This window comes from Pelobates fuscus, chromosome 6 (assembly GCF_036172605.1).
Source record: "Pelobates fuscus isolate aPelFus1 chromosome 6, aPelFus1.pri, whole genome shotgun sequence".
In the NCBI taxonomy this organism is placed as follows: Eukaryota; Metazoa; Chordata; class Amphibia; order Anura; family Pelobatidae; genus Pelobates; species Pelobates fuscus.
The window spans coordinates 252,076,352-252,088,011 of record NC_086322.1 but is presented as its reverse complement, the minus strand read 5'-3'; the positions used below and the strand labels follow the sequence as shown (position 1 = coordinate 252,088,011).

Sequence of the window (11,660 nt, the reverse complement as noted above, 5' to 3'; positions counted from 1 at the left end):
TCACCTCATGAATTTTTTTTTGCATATTTCGTAAAGATAATATCTTTATGAAATACTCTTATTTACTGTGTTGGAATTTCATTAGTCACCTTTGGGGGTGAATGCGGAATATGCAAAGACCCCCAAGGGCGACAGAGCCACTTTAGGTTTCGGAGACCTTACAAAGAAATCACTAGTGTCCAAACCTTTGCACGTGCCTGATTTTCATTTTTATTTATCCTATGAGTTAAATTCAGCAAATTAATAATACCATTTGCAGAAATATGTAATTGTTTGTAATAACCTCTTTTGACTTTGAAAATCAGCAAAGTGTATTTGGTCATGATGGTCAAAATATGCATACAACTGTATGTACAACAATTAGGCACTAGACTTTTTAAAGTCAATTTTAAAAATGTTTAGTATAATAAGGAAAAGCGACACAAAGGCAACTGGGTTATTAGTAAACAATAAAATATTACATAGTCACCTGATAGGCGTGGATTTCATTAAAGGACACGGAGGCTCATATTGTGCTAATCTTTTTCTTTTATTCCTCAGCAGCAAAGAAAGGATATTAAGATATTCATAGAAAAAAACTAAACAAGTACCCTCAGAGGGTTAACCATAACATCTTAGCCAATGAGAGCAGTCCACATCGCATATACTCCCATGTGACCCTAAGCCACTCCTTTTTCTTTGCTGCTGCCTCAGCTAAGTACCCCTGAATTTTTGCTGTCATATTGTTTCTGTATTTGCTATTACTTGTTTGTTTATTGCTACTATTTATGTATACTTATTTTCCTTGTATTTGAAGCAGGGCCCTCTGTATCTGGCCCTCTGCTTTCCGTTTTCCTGCAGGGTTTCCAATACCCCTCCCCCCCATCCGGCGGCTAACCCTCATCCCTCTTACTTTTTCGGGTTGTTTATTACCCGTGGTTGTCCCGGCCTCGGAAACCCCGATGTCCTGGTTTCTCCCTCTGGCCTCAGGGCACGTCTTGGTGACTGCCCTCCGGTTTGCGGTCTATAATGATGAACGGCGCCACTCGCGCACGCGCAGTTCACAGCTGCGCATCACGGAGGCCATCTTGTGTGTGGCAAAGTTTTGCCGCGCTTTTTGCTGATTGGCTGCCTGAGTTGCTGGGCAACTTACCAGTGCTTCCCTGAGGCTATTCCTGAGGGAACACTCAGTAAGCTGCCAGTATATTTTGTTGTGCTTTGTCCCTTGCTAGTTTCTTGGGGCTTATTGTGCCTCACAGCCTGTTCAGCCCAGTGCTCCCTTCTGTGTCAAGATACCTTTTTTTCACTTAGTTCACCCCAGTGCAGAGTGTGGTTGCCCCATATTTTGTCATCATGAAGACCCCTATTGAGTTGGAGGTTAATGCTCCAAACACCTCTGAGAGAGCCACTAGGCAGCGACTGACCCCTGTGGGAGGATGTAGCCCCACTGGAGCAGATGAACTCAGAAGAGTTCCACTCGCCCCTGGATGCTACAATGGCCAAATCGGTCACCCAGGCCATCTATACTGCTATGGGAACTATGTCGGACAATATGCCCACTTCATTACATATGCTATTATGGCGTCTAATCACGCCCCTGGCTTGACTCTCCCTAAGGCCTTTTGACGATAAGCCGGTGGTCCCTAGCGCCATAAGGCTACAAAGAAGACCCCACGTAAATGAGCCACCTGCCGGGCAAAAGCATTGCGGACTTGGAAAAAGGCTAAAGTCCTGACAGATTCTTCAGATTCTCTGGTTCGGATTCTGAGGAGGTTTTGGATGAGTCCGACGTGACTGACTCTATTGAGTCTGAGAATTCATCTCTGGACCGCAGCTTGGCTGCGAAACCGGTAATTTGTGCTAAGGAGTTTGACCCCAAGGCCCTACAAAATCCTAGGTTGGCTGAATGGTTCCCGACCGACCACGTGGCACAGTATATTGCAGCTAGGATTAGGAAACCCCTAAATAAGGCCACGAGAAATAAGCAAAAGGTCTCCTATTCGGGACAATTTTGTCAAAGAGCTGGGTACCTATGTTAGTATCTTCACGGCACTGGACAAGGCACAAACAAACGTGAAGAGTGTTCTCTCCCAAGGTTTTGGTGGGGCCCGCAGGCATCAGGGCCGTCTGCCTGGTTGTTCCTCCTGGGTTTCCTACCGGGGTTACCAAGCCTCCGCCACACCTAGCTTCCAGCATACGGAGGCCAAGTCCCCTTCGTCTTTCTTCCCGGTCAGAGGCAGATCGGGGCAGTCCTGAGGGACCAGGGGTACCTCTTATGGACGACTGCCTTCTAGTGAGTGTTCTACTATCCCCTCCCCCTTGTATGTCCTATGTGGGGGGGCAGACTGTTCCAATTTTCGATGCTTGACACAGACAAACCTCAGACGTTTGGGTCCTAAACACCATTCTAGGTTATCAGATCAAATTTGTGCAGCACTCAGTCCAAAACTCCGTGCTGCACCAGATTGTTTTTTCCCGCAGGACAGGAACCTTGTAGTGGAGGAAATTCACACACTAACGGGAAAGGTCGCAATCTACCAGGCTCCTCCTTCCTCTCCCAAGTTTATGAGCAACCTCTTTTTGGTACCCAAGAAAGGTGGTGGGGTGAGACCGATTATAAACCTGCTTCCCCTCAATGCATTTGTCCAGTACCACCATTTCTAAATGGAGGGAATACACTGCCTTTGGGACCTACTCAGGCTGGGAGATTGCATGGTCAAACTCGACGTTCAAGACACTTATCTCAAGATTCTGATTCCCAAGGAATGTCACCTCCTGCAATTCCAATGGGACAAGACAATGTTGCGATTCCGGTGCCTTTCCTTTGGGCTGTCATCGGCTTCATGGTGCTTCACCAAGCTGCTGAAACCCGTGGTCGCCCTTCTACGCAGCAGAAGTGTTTGTATGATCATATACCTAGACGATATGCTGATCATGGCTCACAATGCCCACCGGCTTCGTCAACACCTCTCTTGAGCGTTGTCCCTCCTGCAAAACTTTGGATTTCTGATTAATTGGGAAAAGTCAGTGCAGAACCCTTCCCAGTCCATGGAATTCTTGGGATTCAACATAGAAGAGGTACACGGGATGCTCAGCCTACTGCCCGCAAAAGTCAAGCTGATCAAGAAAGAAAACCACAGGACATTGGCTCGCCCGGTTTTGACCTTACGACAGCTCGCCAGGATGATCGGTCTCCTCAGTCTCCATCCAGGCGATTTTCCCAGGGCCTCTCCATTACAGGGCCCTTCAACGGCTAAAGGCCACATGACTACACTTGGATCACTCTTACTCCGACTTTGTTCCACCGATTACACAGCCAAAGAGGCACTCGCCTGGTGGCTGCAACACATGGAAGCGTGTAACAGCAGATCGATCTTCGGGATCGCCCCGGATTTCATCCTCAAGTCGGATGCGAGTACGCTCGGTTGGAAAGCGTTGTGGTCCCATCTCCACAGGAGGAAAAGGGTCCCAATTAGAAAAAGAGCTTCACAACAACGGCCTGGAACTCATGGTAGGGTCGTTTGCACTGAAAAGACTCCTCGGGGTCACAGCCAACTGCTGCATTATTCTGCGAATGGACAATATATCTGCAATTCGCTACATCAACCACCGGGGCAGCACAAGATCCAAGATACTGATGGATCTAGCCACAGAGTTTTGACAATATTGTCTGGATTGCAATATATCAGTACATGCAGAATACATTCCAGGCGTGTCCAGTGGCGGATTGGAATTCCAGACATCTGCGAGACACCAGCGATTGCTGGATGGACCGCAAAACTTTCCTACAATTACAAACGTTTTGGGGCCCGATGTATATCAACCTTTTCTAGTCTTCATTGAACTCACAGCTCCCGGTGTTCTTCAGTTGGAGGCCAGACCCGGATGCCCTGCCAGCAGATGCCTTCCTCCAACCATGGCTGAACAGACAAATGTATGCATTTCCTCTTTCTCCCTGATGGCTCGGACACTATTACACCTCAGACGTTCTCATACCCCCATTTTGGACTGCACAACCTTGGTTCCCTTCATTCATGAAGATGTCCATGGATCTTCCCAGACTACTTCCTGAATCAACGCACCTCTTACTGGACCACGATGGGAACCCACATCCCCTTCTGCTTCAAGGACACCTCAGACTATTAGAGTTGCTCCTCTCCGGGAACCCTGGGTCATGCCAGACACTCCACAATCAACTCTTGACTTACTCGCGGGAGCCTGGGCCCCTGGAACAAGACAATCCTATGGTCATGCCTGGAACACATGGAGTTGTTGGTGCATGTGTAAGAAATGATGACCCTCTTACAAGGATATTCTTTTAGGGAATGTGTGACAAATAAGACACAAACACAAGTGTATAATAAAATGTATTGTTAATATTAATTTAAGGATACTGTTAGATTTTAAAAGGATATACACATTACACATTATAACCATAGTCAGTCCAAAACCAAAAGATACATAATAAAAGGGCAATACTTAAACATTTCAATGGAGGTCTTCCCCTTGCGCCTTCATCTTGGGTAATCTGGGACAGACTATCAGTTCACCATGGCCCTGCTTGCTGTGCTGTCCTCTCCAAAGAGACAAAGAGAGAGAGAGAGAGAGCCTTCCTTGGATGTTGTCCTTTTAAAGACTGATTCTTAGAGTAATAAACTACAAGTCCCAGAATCCTTTTTCCCTCCCAAAAGTGGTTTATCCCGCCCTCTTTCTCCAGAGAGTTCTGTCTTTTCATAAGTCTTTCCCTTTGATCGCTTCCCTCCAGCTACACTGTAACATTGAGTAAGATGTGACCAGATAGGGTTGGTTTCTGGGTAGGTTAGACAGCTTGGGAAAACACACAATTCCATTGTTACACCTAGATGTTAATTACTTTGGTCTTCTGATAACATACATGGAATACTGGAGGGATGTAAGCTTTTGTTTTAGCTGGATGTTGTAAAATGCAATTGAAAGCTTTGATCCTTATCACACTGTTTTTAAGTAGATGCCCCACAAGTTGTGAAACCAGTCACATACACAGAAAGTTAGATACAATATTGCAGTTTGGCATATCAATTTCTTACACATGGAACAACAGGCGGATCCCATATGTGCTCCTGTAAATTACCTGTTGCGTTTCCTTACTATCCTGTATGACAAAGGTTTGGCCTATCGCACTATTAATGTCTATTGATCGGCAATCTCAGGTGGTCATCATGGGCTTAATGGTTCTCCGGCTGGTAAACATCTGTTGGTTTGTCGACTCTTACGGGGCATTAGATTTGCACGACCACCTCAACCTCGATACATGTCACTTTGGGATGTGAATCTGGTTCTTCACCTATTGGAAACCTAGCCATGGAATACAGAACTCACGCTTAAACAGCTGTTGGCAAAATTGGCCATGCTCCTCTGTTTGATATAATGCAAATGGGTGTCAGATGTCCGTGCACTGGACATTGACGCACGCTCCTTTACCTCTACTGGAGTTTATTTCAACATTTCCAGATGTACCAAATCATCGGTTACTTCAGTTTTCTACCCATCATTTCCTCACAATGTTAACCTCTTCCCAATGGCTTGTCTCTAGGAATGTCCCCAGGAATATGAAACACGGATACAATCATTCAGGGATCCAGCGTATCACTAGTTGTTCTTGGCTATCAAACTACCTCAATGCCCCGTAGCTACAGTGACGCTAGCCCGCTGGGTGAAATGGATGATGTCTTCGGCTCACATAGGTACATCCGTCTATGGCGCACATTCTACTTGGGGGCCCTGACTTCAAAAGCTTTCAACTTGGGCTGTAAACTGGAAGATCTTCTTCGCACGGCATCAACGTTTAAGTAATATTACTTTTGCCCTCCAGAACATGTCTCATCGATGGTTATTTCAAAGCTTTGAACTAGCATAATATGAGCCTCCATGTCCTTTAATAAAATTACCAGATTTTACTATTTACATGACGTAAAGTCACGATTTTATTAAGGACACGGAGGCAAATACTAGCCCAGCTGATACAGGTACGTTTTACGGTTTGTTTTTCCCTCCCATACATATTGATCTTAAATGTCGGGATTGCTGTCTGTTGTGGTCGTGACTTAAATATGAATATTAATCTCTTAATACATAATAATTAAGCAATATGGAACAACATTAATATTTTTATAGTTCATGGTATTATGGTCGAATATGTGGATAGAAAATACACAAAACGTTGTAATATTAAATGTATATTTAATATAACTATAATAAATAAACAGATGCTAGCAGAATGTCAATTTACCACAATAATTATACAATACAATGTATATTTAATATAACTATAATAAATAAACAGATGCTAGCAGAATGTCAATTTACCACAATAATTATACAATACAAAATTACTTACAAAAGGTTACTAAATGTTTTACAAAAGGCTATTACAATTGCTAAATGTTACAATGGATTTATATTACTTACAAGGCCCCAGCCCTTTGGCTGGGGTAAGTCAGAGCTGGTACTACATCTTAGGTCCAGTCAGGTACAGGCAAAAAGAGACAGAGTTTCTCCTACATCTGGTTTTTATTCAGTGTAAGTAGGCTGGCCTGTGATGTCACTGCCAGAAGCACATGTCTTCCTACACACTGCCCCTAGTGGTGCCTCCAAAGCATTACACTAAATATGCTTTATTTATGATGTAAAGTCATTAATTAATCGATACCATTACACTGTCTGAGTAGGTTAATTAATTGTTCCAGGGTTTAGTTACCTGCCATATGCTTAACTGAAACATAACTAATTAGATTATTCAGTTTAGTCACTACTGTGGTAACATGAGTGATATTCTATTGGAACATATTTTGCCATTTGTTCTCTCTGTTCATTCCAGCTTAACACTTTTTACGTGTCGCCTCACGGACAACAACTGTTCTACTGTCTTGTTGTGTTGCTTCAGTTCTTGTTTGGTTCTTTTTGTTGATTATTGGTTTTGGCATCACCAAGAAAGAGAAGGGGCTTAGGGTCACATGGGAGAATATGCAATGTGGACTGCTCTCATTGGCAAAGATGTTTTGGTTAACCCTCTGAGGGTATTTAAAAAAAAATATATATATATATATATATATATATTTTTTTTTTTTAATGAATATCTTAATATCCTTTCTTTAAAGCTGAGGAATAAAAAAAGAGATCTGATCTGAGTGTGTCTTCATTGAAACCTACTAGTGCTAGTTAAGCAGTTATTCAATGTTTTCCTATTGGGAAGCTTGAATGTGTGTGGTTGTTGCCGCACAGGAGCATTGGATTGGACCATCGGTGGAGGAGGTGACATTGCGGAAGGAGGAGTGGTGAGCAGAACTGGAAAAAGGTAAGTCAATCTTTTATATTTATTTATGTTTTTGCAACTAGGATGGGTGAATTTGAAAAAGACTAGGAACTAAAACACTATAGCTTTAGGAATACAGTTTTGTATTCCTCGAACGCTATTTATTGTGTGCCTTTAATAAAGGAACACTGTAGGCAATATAATAATTTCATCTCATTGTTGAATTGCTCAAACATGGTTTAACACTACATCGCCCCCATGTAGTGTTAAACCATTTTTGAGCTATTGAACAGAGAATGAGGGTTCCTGGCTGCTATAGCCCCACCCCCACTGGAGGTATTGCTAAGGCTGAGATAACACACACTTCCTTGAAGCCTTAGAAATCCATACCTGCTATGGCACTGTGATAGGCTGGATGCAGTCAACTGACAATCTCAGCCAATCACAGCCACTCACTCCTGCTCTAGCTTATGCTTCCTCATTAGCCCAAGCAGCACAGGAGAGCATGGGATGCTGTGGATTCTTAGTAACAATAAAATGGTTTAATGCTAAATGGAAGTATAGTGCCATCTGCCATGGGACTGCCAACACTATAACCACTTTAATGAGATGATGCAGTTAAGGCACCCACAGGGTCCTCTTAAGCAGGTTAAGATATATCAGACCCCTGCTGTAGAACCCTGTTTACTTTTTACTACATTTCATGGACAAAAGTTTTTTGGCTTTTTTTTGCAGCTTAAACTTCTAAGGAAGTTTAAAGAAACACCCCATTGCCCTAATTTGAAAAAATGAGGTGGGTGCAGACTAGCACGAGAGGAAAAAACCTCTTTGGATTGCTGATTGACAGCCAGGAATGTGTTTCTGCCCACAACTATGAAAGTGCCAATTTCTATTCATATCTGCACTTTTATACACAGTCACAAATGTGATAGGCTCCAGACACATCAAGCACTTCAGCAAGTCGAGGTGCTTTATATGTGTGGAGTGTTCCTTCATAAGGAATTTTAGGTTTTGGAGGAATGTTATTTTTGTTACACCTTTTGTATACAAGAAAAAAAAAATACATTGGTGATATTATTTCAGACCATGTATAAAATACAGCAAGGTATATATCCCACATGTTTTGTTAATCTTTAAAGGGATTCTATAGTGCCATGAAAACAAAGCCATTTTTCTGGCATTATAGGTTCCTACAGTACCCCCCATGCTCGCGCACACCCCCTCACCCGCCGCCGAAGGGTTTTAAAACCCCCTTCGGTCACTTACCTGAATCTGGGTAAACTCCGCCCGTGCTCCTCCCCTGCTGATGTCAGCCGGTGGGTGAGACCTAATGCGCATGCGCGGCAATGGCTGCGCTTGCATTAGGATTTCACCATAGGAAAGCATTAATCAATACTTTCCTATGGGAATTCCAGTGACACTGGAAGTCCTCATGAATAGCGTGAGGAAGTCTAGCTTCATTTAGACGACCAAAAGTCGTCTAAGCACCCAGAAGTCCCTCTAGTGGCTGTCTGGTAGACAGACACTAGAGGAGGAGTTAACCCTAGCAGGTAATTATTGCAGTTTCTCAGACACTGCAATAATTACCACTGTAGGGTTATGGGACATCGCATCCAGATCACTTCAATGAGGTGAAATGGTCTGGGTGCCTATAGTGTCCCTGTAAATGAAGAAACGAATAAATATATAAATAAATAAAGATACATTTCACAGTTTTAGGTATCCCTAGAAAACAGTCTTAGTTTTTAAGTTTTAAATAAATGTTGTGCAATTGTTTTAAACAGAAAGATATTAACCTAAAAGGGTTGTTCTTAAATGTATGTCAAACATGTTTTTAACAAGATTATCATACTTTATTGATAGAATGCCAACTGATGTTAAATATACAAATATATATAAAGCAAAAGATTCTGAGGGGGCACCCGGATTTGAACCAGGGACCTCTCGATCTGCAGTCGAATGCTCTACCACTGAGCTATACCCCCTGTGACAAAATTTAGATTATCCTGATAAACAAGTTAGGTCAGTTGACACATTGCATTGTAATGTTTGTTTTGTATATTGTGTAATTCAAGAAACATTCTAGTCTTAGTAGGCATAAAAAGTAAATACCTTGAAATATGCATGAAAGCGGAAATTATAGCATTTGCTAAACTGTTTAGTTACTACATACAAATGTACAAAGTAATTTACGTGTATTACTATACACTGATCAGCCATAACATTAAAACCACCTGCCTAATATCATGTAGATCCCCCTCAGAGCTAAACAGCTCTGATATGTCGAGGCATGGACTCTACAAGATGTCTGACCCCTGTCCTATGGTATCTGGCCCCAAGACATTAGCAGCAGATCCTTTAAGTCCTGCAAGTTGCGAGGTGGGGCCTCCATGGATTGGATTTGTTGTTCCAGCACATCCTAAGATGCTCAATCATGGGCACACTGACTGGTCTGCGGCAACACAGCCACGTATACGGCAAGCTGGAGTGTTCTGACACCTTTCTATCAGTGCCAGCATTAAGTCTTTAAGCTACAATAGTTCTTCTGTGTGATCGGACTACACAGGCGCTTTCGCTTCCCACATGCATCAGTGAGCATTCGGCGCCCATGACCCATATGCCGGTTTACCAGTTATCATTCCTTGCAACACTTTTGGTAGGTATTAATCACTGCATATACCTAGAACACCCCACAAGGCTTTTTGTTTTGGAGATACTGTGACCCAGTCATCTATCAATCACTATTTAGCTTTTGTCAAAGTCAATCAGATCTTTTCGCTTGCCCATATTTCCTGCTTCTGACATATGAAATACAAGAACTGACTGAGCATGTGCTGCCTAATATATCCATGGCCTGATAAACATAGGGACTGAAGGAGCTACAGCTCCAGGCCCATGCCCATGGAATAGGCCCATTGATAAAAAAAAAAAAATAGGCCCATTGATAGAAAAAAAAAAAGAGCTCAGGGAAGTGAGGGATGGGGAAAACATAGGGACACTGTGAGACATGGGGACATAGGGAGACATCTGAGGACGCTGAGACACTTGGGGACACAGACACACATATGTCTATGACCATGTCTCCCAGTGTCTCAGTGTCCCCATATATCCCAGTGTCCCCATATATCCCAGTGTCCCCTAGAATACATATCCTTATTCTACACTAGGGGACACTGGGCGACATGGGGCACTGAGACACTGATACATACTGACACTTTGATATGTAGTCTCAGTGTCCCCAAGTCTCCCAGTGTCCCCCAAGTGTCTGTGTCCCCCTGTCTCACACAGGGGACACAGACTCTATTGGACACTGGGAGCAATCCATCTATACAGCAGAATCAAACTGTAGTTTTTTTATGTCACTCCTTGTGATTTACATCATGTGTTGTCACGTATACATAATTAGTTATGCAAATTAGTAAGGCCTGTATTTTTTTTTCCAAGAAAGGTGGCAACCCTAACAACTCTTCACATACTCTAGCTAAAGTATGGAAACTTAAGAGGGATATATGGAAACAATACTTGGACTAGCTGAAATGAAATTAGTTAAGGTAATGCTGACTTTGGTTTCTCTAACACTGTGGCATGTTCCCTTTCTTCTACACTCACTACATCCACATTTTCTCTGTCTCAGACTGTATACCAAGAGCTTCTGCCTGCTAGTAAGAAGGTAAGGAGACATGTGAGTGCTAGGGGATAGTCCTTAGAAAGCATGGAGCGAGTGCATTATTAGACGCATTTATGCCACGCTCAGGTTGCTGTTGGCCAGCATGCATGATTGGCAGGCAGCCTGACATGTATTCATGCCAGGCTAGCCTTCCAATTCTTTTGGCAGACACACCTCCTTTTTAGGCATATTCGTCCCTTATGGGAGATTTGGTTACATGATCCGCGTCAGTGGCCCACCCTTTTACACCACCCATTGATTTCCTGCTTCACTGGACACTGCTGTTAAAGGGTATGGATTCACTTGAAAGATGAAAGCATGAATTAAAGATAGATTAGCATATTATAAAAATCTGAGTTTTCTTCTAGCTGCATCCTGTGAGTTTCCATCCAGGAACATCTCCACCAGATACATAACGCTTGAGAGCTATGACTGTTTTAGTGTTTTTGGTCGATAAGCTTCTGTACTTAGGCCTCTCGTAATTGTCAGCACCAGGCCCACTGGGCTCTTAATATAGCCCTACCCTTGCCATCGTAACAATGTAATCAATGTTATTCACTTCAGCTGTCAATGGTTTTATTGTTGTGGCTGATCAGTGTATAGATCACTACATTACCCTAATAAAAGCCACCCTAATTTCTGCTCAACAAAAAAAAATCTAAAGTACCTACTAAAAATGTATAAAAAAAAAAATCTTCCATTTAACGTTTAGAGTGAATTTTG

General features: G+C 42.9%; 1 non-coding gene across 1 annotated transcript; it reads right to left on the bottom strand.

The window, feature by feature from the left end:
- Positions 1-9,183: 9,183 nt before the first annotated feature.
- On the bottom strand, positions 9,184-9,255 carry TRNAC-GCA (transfer RNA cysteine (anticodon GCA)). Its single transcript has one exon. It is a non-coding gene; the product is annotated as a tRNA-Cys (tRNA).
- Positions 9,256-11,660: the final 2,405 nt, after the last annotated feature.